Below are 23,407 nucleotides of genomic sequence, written 5' to 3'. Positions count from 1 at the left end.
GATTTGAAATAGCTCAACTGGAATTCCATCACCTCCACTAGCTTTGTTCGTAGTGATGCTTTCTAAGGCCCACTTGACTTCACATTCCAGGATGTCTGGCTCTAGGTGAGTGATCACACCATCGTGATTATCTGGGTTGTGAAGATCTTTTTTTGTACAGTTCTTCTGTGTATTCTTGCCACCTCTTCTTAATATCTTCTGCTTCTGTTAGGTCCATACCATTTCTGTCCTTTATCGAGCCTATCTTTGCATGAAATGTTCCTTTGGTATCTCTAATTTTCTTGAAGAAGTCTCTAGTCTTTCCCAATCTGTTGTTTTCCTCTATTTGTTTGCACTGATCGCTGAGGAAGGCTTTCTTATCTCTCCTTGCTATTCTTTGGAACTCTGCATTCAGATGAGAATATCTTTCCTTTTCTCCTTTGCTTTTCGCTTCTCTTCCCAGCTATCTGTAAGGCCTCCTCAGACAGCCATTTTGCTTTTTTGCATTTCTTTTCCATGGGGATTTTCTTGATCCCTGTCTCCTGTACAATATCACGAACCTCTGTCCATAGTTCATCAGGCACTCTGTCTATCAGGTCTAGTCCCTTAAATCTATTTGTCACTTCCACTGTATACTCATAAGGGATTTGATCTAGGTCATACCTGAATGGTCTAGTGGTTTTCCCTACTTTCTTCAATTTAAGTCTGAATTTGGCAATAAGCAGTTCATGATCTGAGCCACAGTCTGCTCCTGGTCTTGTTTTTGCTGACTGTATAGAGCTTCTCCATCTTTGGCTGCAAAGAATATAATCAATCTGATTTCGGTGTTGACCATCTGGTGATGTCCACGTGTAGAGTCTTCTCTTGTGTTGTTGGAATAGGGTGTTTGCTATTACCAGTGCGTTCTCGTGGCAAAACTCTATTAGCCTTTGCCCTGCTTCATTCTGTACTCCAAGGCCAAACTTGCCTGTTATGCCAGGTGTTTCTTGACCTCCTACTTTTGCATTCCAGTCCCCTATAATGAAAAGGACATCTTTTTTGGGTGTTAGTTCTAGAAGGTCTTGTAGGTCTTCATAGAACCGTTCAACTTCAGCTTCTTCGGCGTTACTGGTCGGGGCATAGACTTGGATATTGATAAAACAGATTGCACACAGGAAAGCCCATTTTTAAAGATTGTGTAAGAATAGGTTAAAATTTTCACCACAAATATGTACACAGACACTCCTGCTAATATTTAACAAGATTCTACAGTCTTACCTTCCTGGCACCAGGTTGGACAGAAAATTCAGGGAGCAGATATTTTCTGAGGATTCTTTTCGGCTCTCCCATGGTCCCTGCACGATCCTGACATAGGGTACCATCTAGGGGCTAGTGTAAGAAGATGATGTAGGATTCTCTGGCCAGATGGACCATGCTGGACAGACCACATGAGGAAACAGTATCGGTAGACACCCGCCTACATATATATTCAGCTTTAACACACATATATAAAGGGTTTTTTCCCAATTTTTCGATACATGATGTGGACATGTAAGTCTCTCAGTCATGTCCGACTCTGTGACCCCAAGCCCGCCAGGTTCCTCCATCCATGGGGATTCTCCAGGCAAGAATACCGGACCGAGTAGCCATTCTCTTCTCCAGGGGATCTTCCCAACCCAGGGATCAAACCTGGGTCTTCTGCGTTGTAGGCAGGTTCTTCACTGTCTGAGCCACCAGGGAACCTCTTTGCAATATATACTTACTGTTTAAAAAATTAAAAAAAAAGTATTCATGGAAAATTTAGAGAACAAAAATCATTCCTCACCCATCACCCAGGGGCAAACTGCACTTTTATATATCTCTTTCCTGCTTTGTTATATATATGAATATATATGCATATATCTGTGTGTGTGTGTGTGTGCGCATATATATATCACATAATTGGGTTCATATTATATATGTTGTCCTGTAGTCTTTTTTGGATTCAACATTACAATCATGAGATTTTTTTCCATCTTACTGAAAAAAATCTGTAAGGACAGTATCAGTAAAAGCTAACATGAACGGACCATGATTTCTCCAATAGTTCATATTACTGAACATTTCAGTTGTGTTCAGTGTGAAGTGTAATAGAAGAGAGAGTTGTGTGTATGTGTGTCACTGGTTGAGCTGCTGTGGTGCATCTAAAAGGAGGGGTGTGCCTGGACATCCTGCTCTGATCTCCTCGAGGGGACTGCTAAGGATGGATCTGCACTCAAATACCATAAATCAGTGGCTGTGTGCTTGGTCTGAGCCTATTTGAAAGGCTGCTGCACCCCACTGCCTCCAGATAAGGACCAGCTCTCTAGCTGGAGCAGGAGGTCGCTCATTCCATGTGCCTTCCACCCAGCGGGGAGCATAATATCCTGATGTGCCTGCCTGGTCCAGGTGATGCCAGTCATTCGTGTACAGTTACTAATAGCTCTCTTCTTCACCTTTCAAAGTGTTTGTATGCGGAAGATCAGTGACATGGTCACCACCTATACCCTGCCTGCTTTACCCACCCAAGTTTCTGCCATGGAAGCATCTGAGGTGACAACGTGCTCTTGTCCTCTCTGGGGCAGTGGTCCCCAGGGCTGCAGGGATTAGAAGGAGCAGCTGGGCCATCTGGATTCCCTAAAACTGCAGCCTAAGCACACTGGCCCCATGGGTGTGCATAAAGCTTTCTACCTTCCAAATACATACATCATGTGATAAAAGCAGTTCTACTGGGCTTCCCAAGTAGTGCTAGTGGTAAAGAACCCACCTGTCAAAGCAGGAGACATAAGAGACATGAGTTCACTCCCTGGGTTGGGAAGATCCCCTGGAGGAGGGCATGGCAACCCACTCCAGTATTCTTGCCTGGAGAATCCCATGGACAGGGGAGCCTTGCAGGCTACAGTCCATAGGGTTGCATAGAGTTGGACATGAATTAAGTGGCTTAGCTTGCATGCATGCATTGAGGTTGGTAGAAATTTGGTTTTAGATCTTATATTTTTATCTATGTTATATAGATTTATTACAATTCAAAAGTATAAATATTTATCTGTCTTATTTTTAGTTTCCTAACACAGCACACTATGCATGCAATGGATGCTCAGTTAATGCCACAAATTCAGTCTTTAAGATAGACATTTAAAAGAAACAGTAAAATTGGTGACAATTCTGATGTAGAAAAACCTCCTGCTAGACAGAGCTAGAAGCGACAGTTGAACTAGACTGTTGACAATGCATTTGGAAAGTGAGCACTAAAATGGAATAATTTGACATTTTTTTTTTAATTCTGAGTAAGTCAACGTGGCATTCATTTTTTAAAAATAGAAATAGTTCTATTTTTGTCTAGTATGAAAGTAAATGTCACCAATAACTCCATCCTCCAAAATAAGCACTGCAAACATTTTGGTTCATACCCTTCCAGATTATGTACTATAAATGCAGTCACCAAATAGATGTGGGAAGGGCTCCCATCCCCTCCCCGGGTGGCATCCAGTGGGGACATTTGCGGGAGAGAAAGTGTGGCCGATTTCCACACAGTGTTCTCTATATAAAGAAGTAATTGGAAATCGGCCACACTTTCTCTCCCGCAAGTGTCCCTGCTGGATGCTCCTCTGCCACTGCCGGCTTCCACCATTGCCCAAGTTGCTGTGTGGGGACTCAAGCTGGGGTCCCTCTTGCAGGAAACTGGGTGGAAGTTCTAGGTGAGGATAGAGGGCTATGGCCTCCACTTTGCCACCTGACCCTTTTCATCTTCCCCAGAGTAGCACGCCAGACTGCAAGGTGAGGGCAAGTGTAAAAAGGAATTACAAAGACTCACCAATGTTCATAGCAGCACTATTTACAACAGCCAAAGGTGCAAACAACCCAGATGTCCATTAACAGATGAATGGGTAAATGTGGCATATACACACAATGGAATATTATTCAGCCTTTGAAATAATTGGAAGTTCTGATACAGGCTACAACATACATGAACCTTGAAGACATTAAGCTAAGGGAAAGAAAGGAAAGTTAGTTGCACAGTCGTGTCCGAATCTTTGTGATCCCAGGGACTGTAGCCCACCAGGTCCTCTGTCCATGGAATTCTCCAGGCAAGAGTACTGGAGGGGGTTGCCATTCCCTTCTCCAGGGGATCTTCCTGACCCAGGGATCGAACCCGGGTCTCCTACATTGCAGGCAGATTCTTTACCAACTGAGCTACTAGGGAAGTCCCAAGAGAAAGAAGCCAGACACAAAAGGACAAATACTGTATGATTCCGTTCGCATGAGATCCCTGGAATAGGCAAATTCATACAGACAGACAGTAGAACAGTGGTTCCCAGGGGGTGGGGGAAGGGGGTTGCTGTTTAATGGGTACAAAATTTCTCTCTGGGATGATGAAATGCTTTGGAAACACAGTGGGTAGCAGTGATGGCTGCACAGCAATGTGAATATATTTAATGCCACCCAATCCTACATTTAAAAAGGGTTAAAATGGCAAATTTTATGTTACATATATTTTATTACAAAAAAAAAGTTTTGGAAAAAAAAAAAAAGAGAGGAATTACAATGTAAGAGAATGAGTGCTCAGGTTCTACCTACAGACAGTCTTCCTCATGGCCCCAGCGACCTAGTCTCCCCTGGGGGATGCCCAGGGCCCTTCCTCCCCCTGCAAACCTGGCTGTCTCATCCTCAGTTCGCACCCCCATGCTCCCTTCATTCCGACACAGCCCCCACTGCTGCCAGTGTCTCTGTTTAAAAATTCATCCCATCCCCTGAACAACTCCATTCCTGCCCACCAGGTGTACCCTTGCTCGTGGGTGTTTCTCCACACTCAGGGCGCCAGGAGGGCTGCAGACCTGGTGGGGTTCTTCTAGCTGATGTAGTAAGACAAATACACCTCTTAGAGACAAGTGATCCGTCTTCCTGGACACAGCAGAGTTGAACCCATTCTGAGGAACTCTTCAATTAACAAAGCCCTCGCTCTGCTCTTGAAGCCAGTGGTCTCCATCCTTCAATGGAAAACAGTTGGGTTTCTGAGGTTCTTCTGAGGAATCTCTTGTTGGAATCACAAAAGACCTTATTCCCCTGCAACGTCTGCTCTCTCCTCCCCTAGGAGGGTCTCAGGACTCCAGAGTCATTTCGTGTAAAAGAAGAGGGTGGCAGTTTCTTCTGTCACATGAACACAGAAACTCTGGCAACAGAGTTTTGATTGCGCCAAAGACTCAGATACGCTGACATGGGGGAGACAGTCCAGTTGCGGGGAATAGGCCAAGCTCCTTAAAATCAAGGGATGTCAAAGGACACTTGAGAGCCCGTCCAGCCACAGCCTTGCTCTTTCGGAAGCTCCATGGGAAGGAACTTGTGTCCTGTCCAAAGCTGGGGTCCCAGTGCATGCGCAGAAAATTTGGATGGGCTCCATGGGGCCTGACAGACACGAGGTCCAAGCACCGAGTCCCCACAGCTGAGGAAGGAGGGCTGAGAGAGCCAGAGACAGCAGCAGGATGGGCCTGGGGCTCTGAGTCTCTCAGGGTTGTGGGTGATGTGCCCTGACTCATCCCTAAAGTTGGGCCCAGGCACCCCAGGAAGGAGAGTACTTGTAAAGAATTAACTCAACTAAACCAAAGGACGATTTTCCTGAGAGTTCAAGTCACCAGAATAAGGAACCTGCTAAAAAGGCTAGCCTGGAGAGGTGGAAGGGATCCTCCCACAGGCTGAAGCAGCTGAAAGTCAGCAGAGTCAGGGCAGGTTACAGGAGAACAGACACCCAGGGTCACCAGAAGTCACGGGTGGCTGGACCACGTGAGCAGCTCAAGAGTCAGGAGGAAGCAGGCCTCACCAGGGACACCCAGGGCTGTGACATAACCTGGGCCACAGAGGGACAGCATGGTTGTTTGTGAAAGGCCTGTGTCTTTCTTTGTCACCACACTTTGCCTTATCTTCAGTGTGTGCGTGCTTAGTTGCTCAGTTGTGTCCTACTCTTTGCAACCCCATGGACTGTAGCCCACCAGGCTCCTCTGTCCTGGGGATTCTCCAAGCTAGAATACTGGAGCCAGTTACTATGCCCTCCTCTAGGAGATCTTCCCAACCCAGGGATTGCAGGTAGATTCTTTTTTTTTTTTTCTGATGCTGCAGTTGGATTCTTTACCATCTGAGCCACAGGGAAGCCCTTTCTCTTACCCTCAGAGAAGCTAGAAATAGTATATTGCATGTTTCAGGGGCTAAATTTTGAACTGGATAATCTTGATAAAAACTAAATAAACATCCTTCTGCTCTGTGGATGCCCCCTTATACATACAAACAAAAGCAGAACACAGTAATAGCAATAAGGTATATGAAAGGTCTGATCTAGACTCTGCTGCAGGGAGAAAGGCCTCTTTTAATATATTCATTTCTGTCACCCAGGTCACTGCCACCTGAGTGCTACCTTCACAAGACATCATTTGCCCTCCATGTTTTCATCATCAAGTTATCATGTCATTTCTTTTGAAAGATGACATGATGTGGATTTGAACAAACAGCCCAAGGGGAAAAATAATGTATTCCTTAAAATGGGGTAAGTGTACTTCTTTTCTCAAGCACCTTGAAAACAGACTGCCTTCTGTGTAAGAATTGCCAATAAGCAGCAAGACACCCAAGAAAGGATCAAATGAACAGAAACCTTCGAATATGCCACACCTATTCTGCTCCCAACTGATCTAGCCACAGTGCCACAAGCATGACTTGGGCAGCCCTCTCCCCAGACAGATAAGGGACGTAGTAAAGGAGTCTCCAGGGAACCAACAGTGCCCACGTTTTGCAAGAGCAGAAAGAGCACAGAGGCTGTGATTTCATCCCAGAATTTCATTGCTCGTTAGCCAATCTGTGTAGCTGGCATGAGACCCTTCCCACAGCAGGCCTGGCTGAGCCATGGGCAGTTTCTAAGAACTCCAGGGTACAGTTATTGTGTTAATTTGTCCCCATACCAATGCCAGCATGGAGCCTCTGCTCTCTGACTTCTCAAACTGACTTGACAGCCAGGGCCAGGAAGTTGGCCAAAGAGGTCACAGGAACAAGTACCGAATGCAGCTGATTTCAGCTGGTGTGCATGGAACACATTTACAAGCACATTCATATCCATTCTGTTCCACCATTACGAATCCCTGCCTTGATGGGGGCTCCGGTGAGATTAGGGCTTCCCTGATGGCTCAGTGGTAAAGAATCTGCCTGTCAATACAGGAAACACTGGTTTGATCCCTGGGTCAGGAAGATCTCCTGACCTCTCCTCTAGGAGGAGATCTCTCCTCCAGGAGGAGGAAATGGCAATCCACTCCAGTATTCTTGCCTGGAGAATCCCATGGACAGAGGAGCCTGGTGAGCTAGCAAAGAGTCCATGGGGTCGCAAAGAGTCGGACACTACTGAGTGACTGAGTGCACACAGGAGACAGCATGGCCTGTATCCATATTGCAGCATGCCTCCCATCATGCCTGGATCGCCAGATGTTGGTGTCCTGGTGTCTTAAAATGCTTTATTCCTCATTCTAGAGAAGAAGGAGACAGTTCATAGGAACAGAAAATGTTGTGTTAAATGGGAGAAGGTGGCAGGGATGTTCCTAAGAACCGAATAGTGACATCTACCGTATCAATACTGGCTATAGCACTTTTATTCACTCATTCATTCATTCTTTTTTTAAATTATGTATATGTGTGTGCATGTGTGTGTGCGTGTGTGTGTGTGCACTCGTGAGGCACTGCATGCAAAGGTGACTTCTTTCTGCACTGTTTACCAGTTTACTTGAGGCCACAAGACTTTAAGTAGATGGATGAGTGGCAAGCTGGATTAAAGGAATGCTTAAGGCACAGTGGTTTATCTCTGGGCTGAAGACAGATTTAGGCTTTACTGAAGTCTGTTCCAGTGTCGTTTTAGGTAATAGAGATGGAGGGGTGGACCTCGAGAAGCTGAAAGTGAAGTTTTAAAAGAGAGACTGAGGTCACCCATTAGAAAAAGGTGAAATCCTGCCATTTGCAGCAATATGGACAGAGGATGGACCTTGAGGGCATTTGTGAAGTGAAATTTGAGGGGGCAAATCCATATGATATCACTTACATGTGACATTTAGGGAAAAAAACAAGAGCTCATAGATAGAGAACAGACTGATGGTTGTTAGAGGCAGGGGTGGGGAAACTGGATGAAGATGGTCAAAAGTATAAACTTCCAGTTATAAAATAAATAAGAAACAGGAATATAAAGTGCAGCATGATAATGATAGTTAATAATATACAGTGCACATTTGAAAGTTGCTAAGAGTAGATCTCAAAATTTCTCATCACAGGAAAAATTTATACGTATGTATGGTGATGGATGTTAATTAGACATTGTCATGGTGATTTCACAATATATATAAATATTGTCATTATGTTGTATACCTAAAATTAAAGTAAGATGTCGAATTTACTGCAAATAACAATTATTTTTAGTAAATTATTAACAGAGGAAGAGAGGCTGAGGGGGTATAGCTGCCATAAGGAATGGAAATTTGAGAGAAGGGGGTTATGTTTCAGAAGGTTTTTAAGGGGCTTTAGTGATTTGTGGTGTTAACGCCCTCTTCTATAGGCCAAAGAAGCTGCCATTAAAAATCCATGTATTTTACACTGTAAAAGGACAAGGGCCTACCTCTGACCTGGGGAGTCAGTAAAGACTTAAGAAGCAGCCTTCAAACTTGATCTTGAACGGTAGGTGGGAATTTTCTAAAAAGTTAAAGATGGGTAAGGAAGTGGGTTTTAAAAACAAGCCCTGGACAGATGCTGGTGATTAATTTTTTCACCAGTCTGAGGAAAATAAGAAAAATAAGGGTAAGTGTTTCCAAAAGCTAGATATACTCAATTTAAAGAAATTTTGGTTTGAGATGAAGTTTCTTCTTACCTTTGAAATGTGACAGTTTTTCTTGTTCTTATGAAACCAAGATGGTGATAAGGTATACCATTATGACTTCAAGCATCTCTTATTTGACTCAAATAAAAATAACACACATTATCCACACTTTTTAAAAAATGTACTGGTCTTTGAAATTTTAAGATTTGAGACGAGTGGATAATGAAGTACCAGTTGAGGAGACGGATAATGCAGAGGCCAGTCTGTGGGGACAGGCCAGGGTGCACGTGGAGAACTGGAGAACCAGGAGGAGTGCAGTGGGGGGTGGGCGGTGGGGCAGAGTAGTGGTTTAGGGTTCGATGGGGGAGGGTCTTTCAGAAGGAGCACGGACTTTATCCTTCAGGAAGCAGAAACCAGAAAGGGTTTATAAGTGAAGGAGAGAGCTGATTATATATGTTGTATTGGAAGATTAACTGTGTTCCAGTAAAGCAGATAGACTGTAGAAGAAAGAAATGAGACAAAAAGACCAGTGATATAACTATAAATATGAGACATGCTGTGCTTAGTTGCTCAGTCGTGTCCAACTCTTTGTGAGCCCGTAGACTGTAGCCCACCAGGCTCCTCCATCCGTGGGGATTCTCCAGTCCAGCATACTGGAGTGGGATGCCATGCCCTCCTCCAGGGGACCTTCCTGACCCAGGGATTGAACCCAGGTCTCCTGCACTGCAGGTGGATTCTTTATTATCTGAACCACCAGGGAAGCCCAAGAATACGGGAGTAGGTAGCTTATCCCTTCTCCAGGGGATCTTCCCAAGCCAGGAATTGAACCAGGGTCTTCTGCATTGCAGGTGGATTCTTTACAAGCTGAGATACCTTGAAAGTGAAAGTGAAAGTGAAGTCGCTCAGTCGTGTCTGACTCTTTGCGACCCCATGGACGGTAGCTTACCAGGATCCTCTGTCCATGGGATTTTCTAGGCAAGAATACTGGTGTGGGTTGCCATTTCCTTCTCCAGGAGATCTTCCCAACCCAGGGATTGAACCCGGGTCTCCAGGAATTGAACCAGGGTTTCCTGCATTGCCAGTGGATTCTTTACAAGCTAAGATACCTTATATCACTGTAAATATAATTATAGTGATATAATTATAATATAAATATGAGATGAAGGTGTTAATTATAGCAGTAGGAATGAGGAAACAGAACAAGACTTTAAAGATTATCCCAAGATGGAATTGGTCTCAAAGACATTCAGGGGACGGCTTTAAAGAATGTATTACGGCACCATTAACCAATAGAAACAACCAGTGCATCCAGGTGTATCTGAGGATGTCTCAGATCTGAGTTGTAAAGGCTGCAAACAACCTATCAATCCTCTAGACTCACAAATCCCAGTTCCTCAACCAACCTGAACGGTTAAGAGCACCAAGGTCTCCACCAATCCACATCAGCTAAGAAAGTGTGCATTTGAGGGCATTGGTCAGGACTGGCAATAGGGAATGGTGGAGACTGTGGCAAACTAGAGCTCACATGACCTGTCTAAGGAGCAGCTGCTATTCTGCACCAACCATCATTGCAACATGGGAAAGAAGGCAGATGTTCTGATTTTTTTTTTAACAAAGCTGGAAATCTGGATTTGTGTTGTCAGCTAATTCAAGTTTAAAAAATAACCACAACATTATAGGAGTCAAAATCCATTCTATTTGCAAGCTGAACATATTTGATTGACCTTTAATCTGAGATCTTTGGACTGGGGATTAGATAACTATTAAGCTAATACAGATCCACAACAAAACCTCACACAAGGAAGAAAAACATGAAGCCGTTTAGCAAAACGGGTAAGTTCTGAGTCATCTGTGATAAGAAATAAAAGGATATGAGATATTTTTAAAATTCAGAATTAACAAACAGAAATCTCAATTCTCAACTTCTGCTTCCAGAAGATGTAAAAATAGGTTTTGGATAGTACACTTGTAACCTCCAAGCAATGCTATTATAATGATGATCACATTTGTTTTTCACAACTGCTTCTATGAAGGCAGGACAAATGTTATCATTCTCAATGGATTGATGAGAAAACGGAGGCAAAATGAGGTCTGCAGTTTCCCTAAGAGGCTGAGTGTGGCGGGAGTGGGGCTGAAGCTACAACCTTATCTACTGTCACTACCCCAGATGTCAGGCTACACAGCCACTCTGATGGGCTCCCTTGGGACATGGGGATCATCAGGTGTATCCCCTCTCAGAACAGAAAATCTCTTTCTGCAGCTGATGGTCTCTGAGAATGGCAGAGAACAACAGTACGGGTAGACAGGCTGGGAGAGAGTGTCCAGGCAGCACAGGGCTCAACTGGGTATGCTCATGGTCCTTGGCACTGCCCCAACACAGGTGTGTGTGTGTGTGTGTGTGTGTATGTGTGTGTGCGCGCGCGCACGTTAGTTGCTCAGTCGTGTCCGACTCTTTGAGACTCCATGGACTGCAGCCCACCAGGCTATTTTGTCCACAGAATTCTCCAGGCAAGAATACTGGAATGGGTTGCCATGCTCTTCTCCAAAGGATCTTCCCGACCCAAGAAGGAACCGCAAATGACAATCCAGGTGTGTGGAGAGAGACCTTTCCTGTCTGCCTCACCCCACAGGGGCTGCTTGTTCTCTCCACCTGCAGGAGGCCAATGGGATTCCTGTCTTGTGTTCATTTCTGTCTTCAGAATTGGACAGGGGCTAGAGGTAGCACTTCTAGCAAAGTTGGTAAAGAATCTGCCTGCAATGCAGGAGACCAGGGTTTGATTCCTGAGTCGGGAAGATCCCCTGGAGAAGGAAATGGCAACCCACCCCAGCATTCTTGCCTGGAGAATCCCATGGACAGAGGAGCCTGATGGGCTACAGTCCATGGGGTTGCAACAGTCGGACATGACTGAGCAACTAAACCACTGCCAGAGGTAGGACTGCTCTGTTGTTCCCTAGGTTCCTAACTCTGGGGTAACTTATTTTGTTTTTAAATTAATTTATTTTTAATTGATATATAGTTGATTTACAATATAGGGTTAGTTTTGGGTGTACAGCAAAGTGATTCGGTTGTATATATATTCAACTCAGGTGAGGGAAGACCAGGAAGAAAGTCTGGAAAGAGGGAAATGCCAGGTTGCGATTTAATTTCTTCAAAGGCCTCAGCCAACCCTGCAAGGAGTTCTGAACCTTGTCAAACCTTTCCCGGGTTGTCCCAAGTTGGGGTAGAGGCCTCTGTAACCCACATGAGTCAGGCACTGGGTTCAGGCTGCACCCAGGAAGGCAGGATGCGTCAGGCAATATGGGGTTCAGTCAAGAGCAAGAGCCTGAGAGGGGCTGACACCGGAGAGTGGTCTGCAGGCACCAGTCCAGCAGCTGGAGGAACAAGCCCTTCAGTCTGGAGTGAAGACTGGGGAATGCAGCAAAGCATCCACTACAATGAGACTACCCACCAACCCAGGGCAGTTTCCATCTTCGCATGGAAAACATAGTAGAAGTGATCGATGCATAACTTTCAAGTATTTGGGTCACTTCCTAATTTTCAAAGCACAAACAAAAATAAATGCATAACAAGGTAATTACAGAATCACAAACACTGACGGGTATTTTAGCATTTATCTCCTCCAATTGCTTTATTTATGGATGAAACGAATTGAAGAACAGAGAGGTTTAATGACTGTCCTAGGTCACGGCAGAATCTAGATTTAAATTCAGGTCACTGGACCTCAAGTTCAGTGCCCCTGCCCCCGTGTCACCATAAAGCACATTGTAACAGGAACAGCAAATAGATTCATCTTTCACACCAACTCTAGTGAATCTGTGGTGGCTGCTTGGATGACTATGTTGAGAAGGAGATTTCAAATTAGAGCTTCAAGAGAATAATCTCACTAGAGTCCTGTTCTGGGTTCTATAACCTTGGCCTAGAGAGGAACACAAAAACAACAAGCAAGTTAAAAATAGGACTTTTAGAGAAAAGCAGACTTATTATCCTAGATGGAAGAAGGCCAGATGTAGTTTATTTATGACTCTAAGGTATCTAGCTGGGTTACTTTTATTCCCACAGAAGGTGGTTCCTTGAGGTTTATTTCCTCTTCCTCACTTGTCAAGTGAGGATGATGGGCCACCAAATTGTGGGGGTTCTTTTTAGCATCCAGAAATCTCTGTTGATGAGATGAAGGACTGGGTTGCTTCCTGGGACCACAAAGAAAGCAGAGAACATTTCCAACCCACCGAGGTAACTATATGAAGGTGAGCAGAAGTACACATCTTCATTCTTCATAGAGATGAGAGGTTTAGGGCTTCAGCACCAAAGTTCATGGGAATGAAATTTTTTAAAAAATATTTTTACTATCGGGAAATACACACAACATAGAATTTTGCATTTGAACCATTTTTCAATGTGTAATTCAGTGGCATTAAGTCCATGCTCGGTGTTGCTCAACCACCACTACTCTCCGTGTCCAAAACCATTTCATCCTCCCATGCTGAAACTCTGTACCCAATAAACACTAACTCCCTTGTCCCCTCTCTTCTCAGCCCCTAATAGTCTCCACTCAATTGGGCTGCCCAAAGAGTTCATTCAGATTTTTCCATAATATCTTATGAAAACCTTGAACACATTTTTTTGACCAACCCAATACTTTCTGTGTCTGTGAATTTGCCTGTTCTAGATATCTCATATAAGTGGAGTCATATAATATTTTCCTTCTCTGTCTAGCTTATTTCACCAAAGGTAATGTTTTCAAAATTCATCCACGTTGTAGCTTATGTCAGTACTTCACTCCTTTTTCAGGCTGTTGTGTGTCTATGCCACATTTTCTCTTATTTTGTTTGGTTAGTGTGAATAATGCTCCTATCAACATTGGTGTGGGGATAATACTTTTTGTATCCAGTTCATGCCTGAAACCTTAGAATCATGAAATCACTAGTTCAGTTCAATTCAGCCGCTCAGTCGTGTCCGACTCGTTGCGACCCCATGAATCTCAGCACGCCAGGCCTCTCTGTCCATCACCAACTCGCAGAGTCTACCCAAACCCATGTCCATTGAGTCGGTGATGCCATCCAACCATCTCATCCTCTGTTGTCCCCTTCTCCTCCCGCCCCCAATCCTACCCAGTATTAGGATCTTTTCCAGTGAGTCAACTCTTTGCATGAGGTGGCCAAAGTATTGGAGTTTCAGCTTCAACATCAGTCCTTCCAATGAACACCCAGGATTGATCTCCTTTAGGATGGATTGATTGGAACTCCTTGCAGTCCAAGGGACTCTCAAGAGTCTTCTCCAACACCACAGTTCAAAAGCATCAATTCTGCGGTGCTCAGCTTTCTTCACCGTCCAACTCTCACATCCATACATGACCACTGGAAAAATCATAGCCTTGACTAGATGGACCTTTGTTGGCAAAGTAATGTCTCTGCTTTTAAATATGCTATCTAGGTTGGCCATAACCTTCCTTCCAAGGAGTAAGCGTCTTTTAATTTCATGGCTGCAGTCACCATCAGCAGTGATTCTGGAGCCCAAAAAAATAAAGTCTGACACTGTTTCCCCATCTATTTCCCATGAAGTGATGGGACCAGATGCCATGATCTTAGTTTTCTGAACGTTGAGCTTTAAGCCAACTTTTTCACTCTCCTCTTTCACCTTCATCAAGAGGCTCTCTAGTTCTTCTTCACTTTCTGCCATAAGGGTGGTGTCATCCGCATATCTGAGGTTATTGATATTTCTCTCGGCAATCTTGATTCCAGCTTGTGTTTCCTCCAGCCCAGTGTTTCTCATGATGTACTCTGCATATAAGTTAAATAAGCAGGGTGACAATATACAGCCTTGACGTACTCCTTTTCTGATTTGGAACCAGTCTGTTGTTCCATGTCCAGTTCTAACTGTTGCTTCCTGACCTGCATACAGGTTTCTCAAGAGACAGGTCAGATGGTCTGGTATTCCCATCTCTTTCAGAATTTTCCACAGTTTATTGTGATCCACACAGTCAAAGGCTTTGGCATAGTCAATAAAGCAGAAATAGATGTTTTTCTGGAACTCTCTTGCTTTTTTGATGATCCAGCGGATATTGGCAATTTGATCTCTGGTTCCTCTGCCTTTTCTAAAACCGGCTTGAACATCTGGAAGTTCACGGTTCACATATTGCTGAAGCCTGGCTTGGAGAATTTTGAGCATTACTTTACTAGCATGTGAGATGAGTGCAATTGTGCGGTAGTTTGAGCATTCTTTGGCATTGCCTTTCTTTGGGATTGGAACGAAAACTGACCTTTTCCAGTCCTGTGGTCACTGCTGAGTTTTCCAAATTTGCTGGCATATCGAGTGCAGCACTTTCACAGCATCACCTTTGAGGATTTGAAATAGCTCAACTGGAATTCCATCACCTCCACTAGCTTTGTTCGTAGTGATGCTTTCTAAGGCCCACTTGACTTCACATTCCAGGATGTCTAGCTCTAGGTGAGTGATCACATCATCGTGATTATCTGGGTTGTGAAGATCTTTTTTGTACAGTTCTTCTGTGTATTGTTGCCACCTCTTCTTAGTATCTTCTGCTTCTGTTAGGTCCATACCATTTCTGTCCTTTATCGAGCCTATCTTTGCATGAAATGTTCCTTTGGTATCTCTAATTTTCTTGAAGAGATCTCTAGTCTTTCCCAATCTGTTGTTTTCCTCTATTTCTTTGCACTGATCACTGAGTAAGGCTTTCTTATCTCTCCTTGCTATTCTTTGGAACTCTGCATTCAGATGGGAATATCTGAAATATCTGAAATCACTGGAGATTACCTATTGTTCATCTTACAGATGAAGAAACAAAGGCCCAGAAAGACCCACCCCTCAATCGTGGCAGGCTTAACAGGAGACACCAATACCATGAGATCTAAAACTTAGATTCACTATCTGGTACAATAATGGTAAAAACGAGTAAATTATTCTTATAATCTTTGTTCAGTTTATATAGAACAGATAGGAGAGGTAGGCTTTTAAAATAATATGACTTATTTATAGCTGTTCAGTGTTTGTCAAGCCAAGTGCTCTAGCTACCTACTGTTTTACACAAGCCATCCTAAAGTTAGTTGCACACTATTTTGTTATGCTCACAAATTCTTTGGGTCTGGAATTTAGACAGAGCCTGGTGGGGACTGCCTGTCTCTGCTCCACAATGTCTCAGGCCTCAGCTGGGGAGACTCAAATAGCTGAGAGCAGTTTGAACAGCTGGGCACTATAATCATCTGAAGATGTCTTCATTCATATGTCTGATGCCTGAGCTGGAATGCCTCAAAGCCTGGGCTGTTGACTATTGCATCTACATTTGACCTCTTCATGTATATTGAGCTTCCCCACAACAGGGTGGAATCAAGGTAGTCATGCTTTCTTAGGTGGCATCTCAAGGCTCTAAAAATGAGTATCCAGCTAACAAGGCAGAAGCAGCATGAGCTTTTATGACCTGGCCTTAGTAGTCATATAGTATCACTTTTTGGGGGGCTTCCCTGGTGGCTCAGATGGTAAAGAATCTGCCCTCAATGTGGGAGACCCAGGTTCAACTCCAGGGTTGGGAAGATTCCCTGGAGAAGGGAATGGCTATCCACTCCAGTATTCTTGCCTGGAGAATTCCATGGACAGAGGAGCCTGGAAAGCTACAGTCCATAGGGCTGCAAAGAGTCAGACATGACTGGGCAATTAAGACACACACACACAGTGTCACTTTTGTTGAATCCTATTAGTCAAAGAAGTCATAAGACTGCTCACTTTCAAGAGAACACAAACTCCATCTTTCATGGGCAAAGTGTCAAAGAATATGTGGCCATGATTTAAAACCACTGCACCAATGCAAACTAGCATATATAGAATGGATAAACAACAAGATCCTACTGTACAGCACAGAGAAATATGATAAATCATAATGCAAAAAATATAAAAAAGAATACACACACACACACACATACGTATAACTCAATCACTTTGCTGTACACCAGAAATTAATACAACATTATAAATCACTGCACCTAGTGAATATTGCCCCCTTTCAAGTGAACACCAACTGATTATTGTCTCCTTCAAAGGCGTCTCATGAGGATACCATGTAAATGTTCCAGGGCTATCATCTTTGCTCACAGCTTTCTATTGTTATTGCTTAGTCACTCAGTCACGTCCAACTCTTTGTGACCCCATGGACTGTAGCCCACCAGGCTCCTCTGTCCTTGGGGATTTTTCAGGCAAGAATACTGGAATGGGTTGCGATTTCCTTCTTTAGGGGAGCTTCCCATATCAGGGATCAAACCCATATCTCCTGCACTGGCAGGTGGATTCTTTACCACTGATTTTTTTACCATTCTTTACCCACCTGGGAAATCCAAAGTTCCCAGCTTTCTGGGAGTGCCTTTTTGGAAATCCAGCTAGACTCTGCTAAATGCCCTTTTGACTTACTGGTGCTGGTGAGTCTTTAAAGGTGGATTTGATTTGGGGGCAACCCAGTGATGGAGGTGGATTATTAACAACACTCATCAAAGATTTCATGAACCACCAGTATGTGTTAGGCAATAGGGAGTGACGTATCAATATACAGTTCATTTTCCAGTCAAGAACTAACAGACTTGGAAGTGTGACCCCTCCCCAAAGCTAATCAGATTGATTTTGTCTTGCATGTTTAGCAAATATCCACAAAGTTACTCTCTAAAAAGGAACACATTCAGCACCACTAATATTTTGGGCAACAGTTGTGCCCTTGCTCCACCCTATTGAAGGAAATCCATTATATGGATAGGTAAATTCTGATGTGTTTGTTAAAAAGATCATCTCCTGGGATGTCCCTGGTGGTCCAGGGGATAAGACTGTGTTCCCAATGCAGGGGGCCTGGGTTCCATCCCTGGTCGAGGAACTACATCCCACATGCTGCAATTAACAGTTTACACGCCACAACTGAAGATCCCGCATGCCCCAGCTAAACCCCGGCACAGTCAAATAAATAAATGAATTAAATACTTCCTTAAATGTTAAAAAAGGATCACCTTCCATTTTCTAAATCATATTTTTCAGGATGGTAGTAAACTAACTGGACAAGAGCTGTGCCTCCATTTGCTTTTTTATTCTGGAGTCATCCAAATGGTGGAGCCGTGTAAGGGAAAACAAGAAGACGTAGTCTTCTACTCAGGCAGATCACATCAGATCAGTCTTGGTCTCCTGTTGACTGTGAGGCTGCCTCCCTGAGCATAGGCCTTGGGGCTTTCGTGTTTCAGAGATAAACGCTGTCAGAGAGCGTAAGTACACAAAGCTGTCTTCCTACAGACCTTGGCCTTGGTATTCGCGCCTCCTGTCTATTTGGAGCCTTGTCCTAGGGGGCTGTCAGGTTGCCAAGGCAACCAGCAGTCCTCTGTGAAATGTTCCCAGCCTTTCCCGTGAATACTGAATTTGTGTCTGTAGCTTATCATCTGACTTTACATAAGCACACAGTAGGTATAGGTTGAAAAGATAATTTGCAAACTAAGTGATAGCCTAAAGGCTAGGTCAATAAACGGGCACAGAGGAATGGCAAAGCCCATGCATTCCCACCCTAAAAGTGATTAACAGCTCTGGTTTTCAGGAGAGCCTAAGCTGTATCACATTTTGCATCTGACTTGCCCAAAGACTCATATCTGTGAAAGGACTGTTTAGTTTGGGTGTTTCTTCAACTATACCAACCATGGTGTGCTTATTCGCTCAGTTGTGTCAGACTCTGTGGCCGCATGGACTGTAGCCCACTAGAGTCCTCTGTCCACGGAATTTTCCAGGCAAGAATACTGTAGTGGGGTGCCATTTCCTTCTCCGGGGATCTTCCCAACCCAAGGATCAGACCTAAGTCTCCTGCGTCTCTGCATTGACAGGCAGTTTCTTTACCATATAGTGCTACCTGGAAAGCCCTATACTAATCATGCTGCTGCTGATGCTGCTAAGTCGCTTCAGTCATGTCCAACTCTGTGCGACCCCATAGACGGCAGCCCACAGGGTGGTCCAATTAATGTTCTGGGTATTAGTCCTACTTGAAATGGGGTCAAAGAAAACAAACAACTGGAAGAGTCAGGACATGGGCTTTTCTAAGACGGCAATCTGGCTAGCATGTTAGCCTGAGCCCTTAACCTGTCATGATGCTTCTAGAAAACAGTGCATCATTGTGATAAGAGCACTGGGCTAAGGATGAGACCAGACCTCCTCATACTGCACGACATTCTCATCTGAACCTCAGAACCATCGACAATAAGATAGGAATTGTTACACGCTTCACGGGTCCTTTGTAATACTGGATGCATTCCACAGATATTAAAAAAAAAAAAAAACACCTTTAAGATTGTTCATTTTAAAAGCTATGTTAACCAAATTTTCTAAGTAAAAAACAAAACAAGAAACTCCCAGTTATTTCTGCAACTTAAGCCAAGCACAAGATGGTGGAGATTCTCTTAGATCTTGAACAATCTACCATTCTCTGAATATCAGAATCAGGAACTAAAAAGCAGGAGTGATTCATAGGAATTAAGTCCCTGAGGTTTACTTACTAGGTAGAGGCAACCCAGGAGCTGGCTTAAACTGTATTTTTCAAAGAGTAAACCAGTTATATACAAACAACAAACAATCAACCCCTGCTTTTTAGTTCCTGATTCCGATATTCAGAGAATAGTAAGTTATTCAAGATCTAAGAGAATCTCCACCATCTTGTGCTTGGCTTAAGTTGCAAAAATAACTGGGAGTTTCTTGTTTTGTTTTTTACTTGGAAAATTTCGTTAACATCGTTTTTAAAATGAACAATCTTAAACTGGACACAGAGCACAAACAGAGGGAGGCATATGTGCAAAGCAGACTGCTTAAACAATTATGAATTAGATGAATCTATAACGTGGTCTGAAAAAATCTCAAGCAAACTGTTTTCTTTACTTAGGCAAAAAAAACCGTACATAAAAAGACTACTAATACTAGTCTACTTGAATCCATTTGAGAAATACAAATACCTCATGTTAAAGGAGTCAGAGCTGTTCCTTGGATAAAGAATGAAAAAACAAGATTTTAAAAAAATTACTGTCACTTAGTATGCAATATTCTCATGTATACTTTTCCTGACAAGTGTGGTGAGGTCACTTAGCACCCTGAATTCAAGTTTCCTCCTTCTTTCCCCAATTTCTCAATGCCTGACTGACCAAGGGTCTTTGTTCTCCTTTCTTCTCTAAATTCTCATTTCCTTGTAATTTCATCCATCCATAGCTTTAAATACTGTGCATTTTTCCTATGCTGATAACACCCAAATGCATATCTCCAGCTCAGACCTCCTCTAAATGGTAAGCTGGGATGCATATGGATGTCAAAGAGAAATTTCAAAGTTCACATGTTTAACACTGCTTCCTGAGAGTCCCCCATCCCATTTAGTGGCAACTCTATTTTTCAACTGCCAAAAGCATTCTTGACTCCTTTATCTCATACACACCATGCAGACATTAGGAAATCATGTTGGGTCTACCTTCAAAAAACACCATGTATCTAAACACCTCTTGCCACCTTCCCCGTGATGCTCTGGTTCAGGCTCCTACATCCTCGCTTCAGGAGGACAGTTATAGCCTCCTGGTAGGTATCCCTGCACCCATCCTTTAGTCTCTCATCGACACAGTTTACATGCATTTTCAACACGTTTAAGTTAGATCATGTTGCTTCTCTGTTCAAAATTCTCCAGTGATTCCTTATTTCACACAGAGGAAAAGCTAAAGTTTTTATGATCGCCTATAGATAAGGCATTAAGATCAGTTCCCATTATCTCTCTGACCTCATCCCCACCACTAACATCCTCTTTGAACCCTTCTCTCCCGTCACACCCCAGAGCATGCCCCTCCTTGCTACGATCTGAGTTCTGTGAGGCAGGGAACTCCATACATGTTATTCTCCGTTGTATCCAAAACACACAATGAAGTCTGGCATAGCAGTAGGCTGTCAATAAGCACTTGCTAAATGGAGGCATGAAGTTTGGGGGGGTTTTTGGCTCTGTTGCATGGCATGTGGGATTCTATTTCCCTGACCAGGGATCCAACCATGCCCCCCTACCCCCACAGTGGAGACACAGAGCCCTAACAACTGGACGACCAGGGAAGTCCTTGGATATACAAATTAACAAGTACATAATTATCAGGCATCACCTGAAAAGAGTGAAGGAAAGCACACTCAGGAAGGTGCATTTCCTCACCTCTTTGACTCCAGAGTAGGGGTAGGCACCCTATAGCATGCAGGCCCACCTGTTTTTGCAAATAAACATTTCCTGGAACCATGGCCAAGCCCATCTCTTTGCATGCTACATGTGGCTGGTTCCCCATGCACCATACCAGCAGAGTTGAGTAGGTGCTAAAGAAAATGCATGGCCCACAAAGCCTAAAATATATACTATCTGATTCTTTACAGAAAATTTGCTGTCCTTTGACCTAGAGGGTGCATGCTGAAAGAGAGTATTCTTGCATGCACACTTGTTGTTTGTACAAAAATCCAGCCACCAAACCCAAAGAAGAAAGCACACTTAGACTTGGGTAAGTGATCTAGGCAGTGCGTCAGTACCATACAGATATGCCTCAACCTTGCTCTGGGGGCATGGCAAACCTAGACGTGCTCCTGTCCCATGCACAGGCCATATTCTGTCTGTTGAAGTGGCAAAAAGTAGCCCTGTCTGCCCACACACGTCACCAATGGGAAGGTGAGGGAAGTCAGGTCTATTATTTTTACATGCACATCCATTAATGTCTCAAGAGTTGAGAAAGTTCCCCTAACTGCCTATTTTTAATCACATTGCTGCAAAAGGGTCATTTGTATCCTATTCTTTGACTCGATGACTCATTTCAGTTCCTTAAAATAGAGTCAGCTCTCATCCATCTTGAAGACAGAGCTGCTTGGAATGCTGACTGGCACAATGGATGAGCTGGGGGCTCAGCAGGACTTGAACACCCAGACTTGGATGAGGTGAAGGTGGGCAGTGGGACCCTTTCTGAAATGAGCCCGTCTGGCAGGCAGGGGCCCTGGCTGGAGGGCTTTCCCAGGAAGTTGTCCTGGCCTCAGGGTGACTCAGGGTTGGGACAGCTATGGGCCTGTCCCAGCCTCCCTGGGGACTCCTCGGATGTGGAAGGACTCTATATGGAGGAGGAAACTGAGAACCAGGAAGGTCGAGATTATACTCTTGGTGACAGCAGAATCACACCAACCTCCCAGCACCCAGTGACCCTGGACCCCCGAAATGTGGAATTTGCTCTTTTTGCTTTAGCAACTGAGGAAAAATATTCCTTCTCCACTTCTCAGGCAGAACTCTTCTTCTGGTTATATCTCCCATGGTCTTGCATCCTCCCTTAAGAAGAAAAATAAAAATCTGTAACATGAATAAGAGAAGATCAATAGACCAAATGGTCCTCAAAGATGGTGCAACTATCACTTTATAAAACAAAGGAAAACTCTCTAGACTTCGAGAAATGAAATGTTTCCTGCCATATCAGTAAACAAGGATGCCACAGTCATGAGCAATTGGAGCGCTCCAAAATGAGCTGGTGAGCCCTGAGAGAACTCAGGAAGGAAAGAATACCTGCCATCTAGTCACTCCCTACGGTGAGCCCTGAGGAAACTCCGGATGTGAAAACAAAGGGTAATGGCCCCAGATAGTTACAGTGCATATTCCTCTGAAAGGAATGATTTCAGAGACCCCAGATTCTGGTATCTTCGGATACAAAGAAAGGGGCTTCCCAGATGGCACAGTGATAAAGAATCCTCCTGCCAATGCAGGAGATACAAGAGATGTGGGTTTGATCCCTGGGTCAGGAAGATCCCCTGGAGTAGGAAATGGTAACCCACTCCAGTATTCTTGCCTGGAAAATTTCATGGACAGAGGACCTGGCGGGCTAGTCCACGGGGTCATAAAGAGTTAGACGTGACAGAGCACACACACACACAAAGAAAAGTGATAAATTCCTTAAATTGAGATATCTGGTTTTCCTTTCATTAAAAATAATCTTTTGACATTCAGACTATCTGTTCTTTGTTGCACAACTTCTATATAATCTGGCTCTCCACTCCTCCTTAGAACAGTTCTCTCAGGGTTATTTGAGATGCTGCTTCCTGGGCTTGAAGTTCTAAAATTTCCCACCAATAAAGCATAACTCTCAACTTTTAGATTGTGAATATTTTTTAACTTCAATGCAAGATGAAGACTTTCATTTAGAGGTAAATTCCACCTGATAGCCGTAGAAAACACCAGATTAAAAGCTGATTTGAGGAACACTCAGAATTGTTGGGATACCAGAAAGACAAGCCTTGAAAGAGAGTCAATCAAGACAACAGATTCCAGAGCTCAGTTCCCTCTAGGTCGTGATGGAATCCTTTATTCTTTGGAGACTGATAAAACCAGGCTGGTTCAGCCAGAAGTTTGATTTAATCTTATCCAAATCCAGACAGCTGAGAAACCTGTAAAACCTCTAAAACCTCTAAATCTAAAACCAGAGAGTTGGGCAAACCTCTAAACTTCTCTTGGACTCCATGCTTCCAAGAATGATTACAGTTAAAAGGAAATTCAAGGAGAAAGAAGAGGCGGAGGGCTGGTGGATCTAGTCTGCGCTCCCAGCACCCTGCCCTGAAGCCTCTGT

General features: G+C 43.8%; 1 protein-coding gene and 1 long non-coding RNA gene across 6 annotated transcripts in view; both read right to left on the bottom strand.

The window, feature by feature from the left end:
• Positions 1-23,407, bottom strand: part of ACSL1 (acyl-CoA synthetase long chain family member 1) — a 275,902-nt gene that overhangs the window by 113,289 nt on the left and 139,206 nt on the right. The gene's annotated exons all lie outside the window — the stretch shown is intronic.
• Positions 12,406-22,122, bottom strand: LOC145518127 (uncharacterized). The gene is made up of 2 exons (XR_014062628.1): positions 21,983-22,122; positions 12,406-12,720 (listed from the first exon to the last, which is right to left on the bottom strand). It is a non-coding gene; the product is annotated as an uncharacterized LOC145518127 (long non-coding RNA).

The sequence above is a fragment of the Giraffa tippelskirchi genome, chromosome 8, assembly GCF_054371585.1.
Source record: "Giraffa tippelskirchi isolate mGirTip1 chromosome 8, T2T-mGirTip1v1.2.pri, whole genome shotgun sequence".
NCBI lineage: Eukaryota > Metazoa > Chordata > Mammalia > Artiodactyla > Giraffidae > Giraffa > Giraffa tippelskirchi.
Note: the sequence above shows the minus strand (reverse complement) of the source record. Positions and strands in the feature narration are given on the sequence as shown.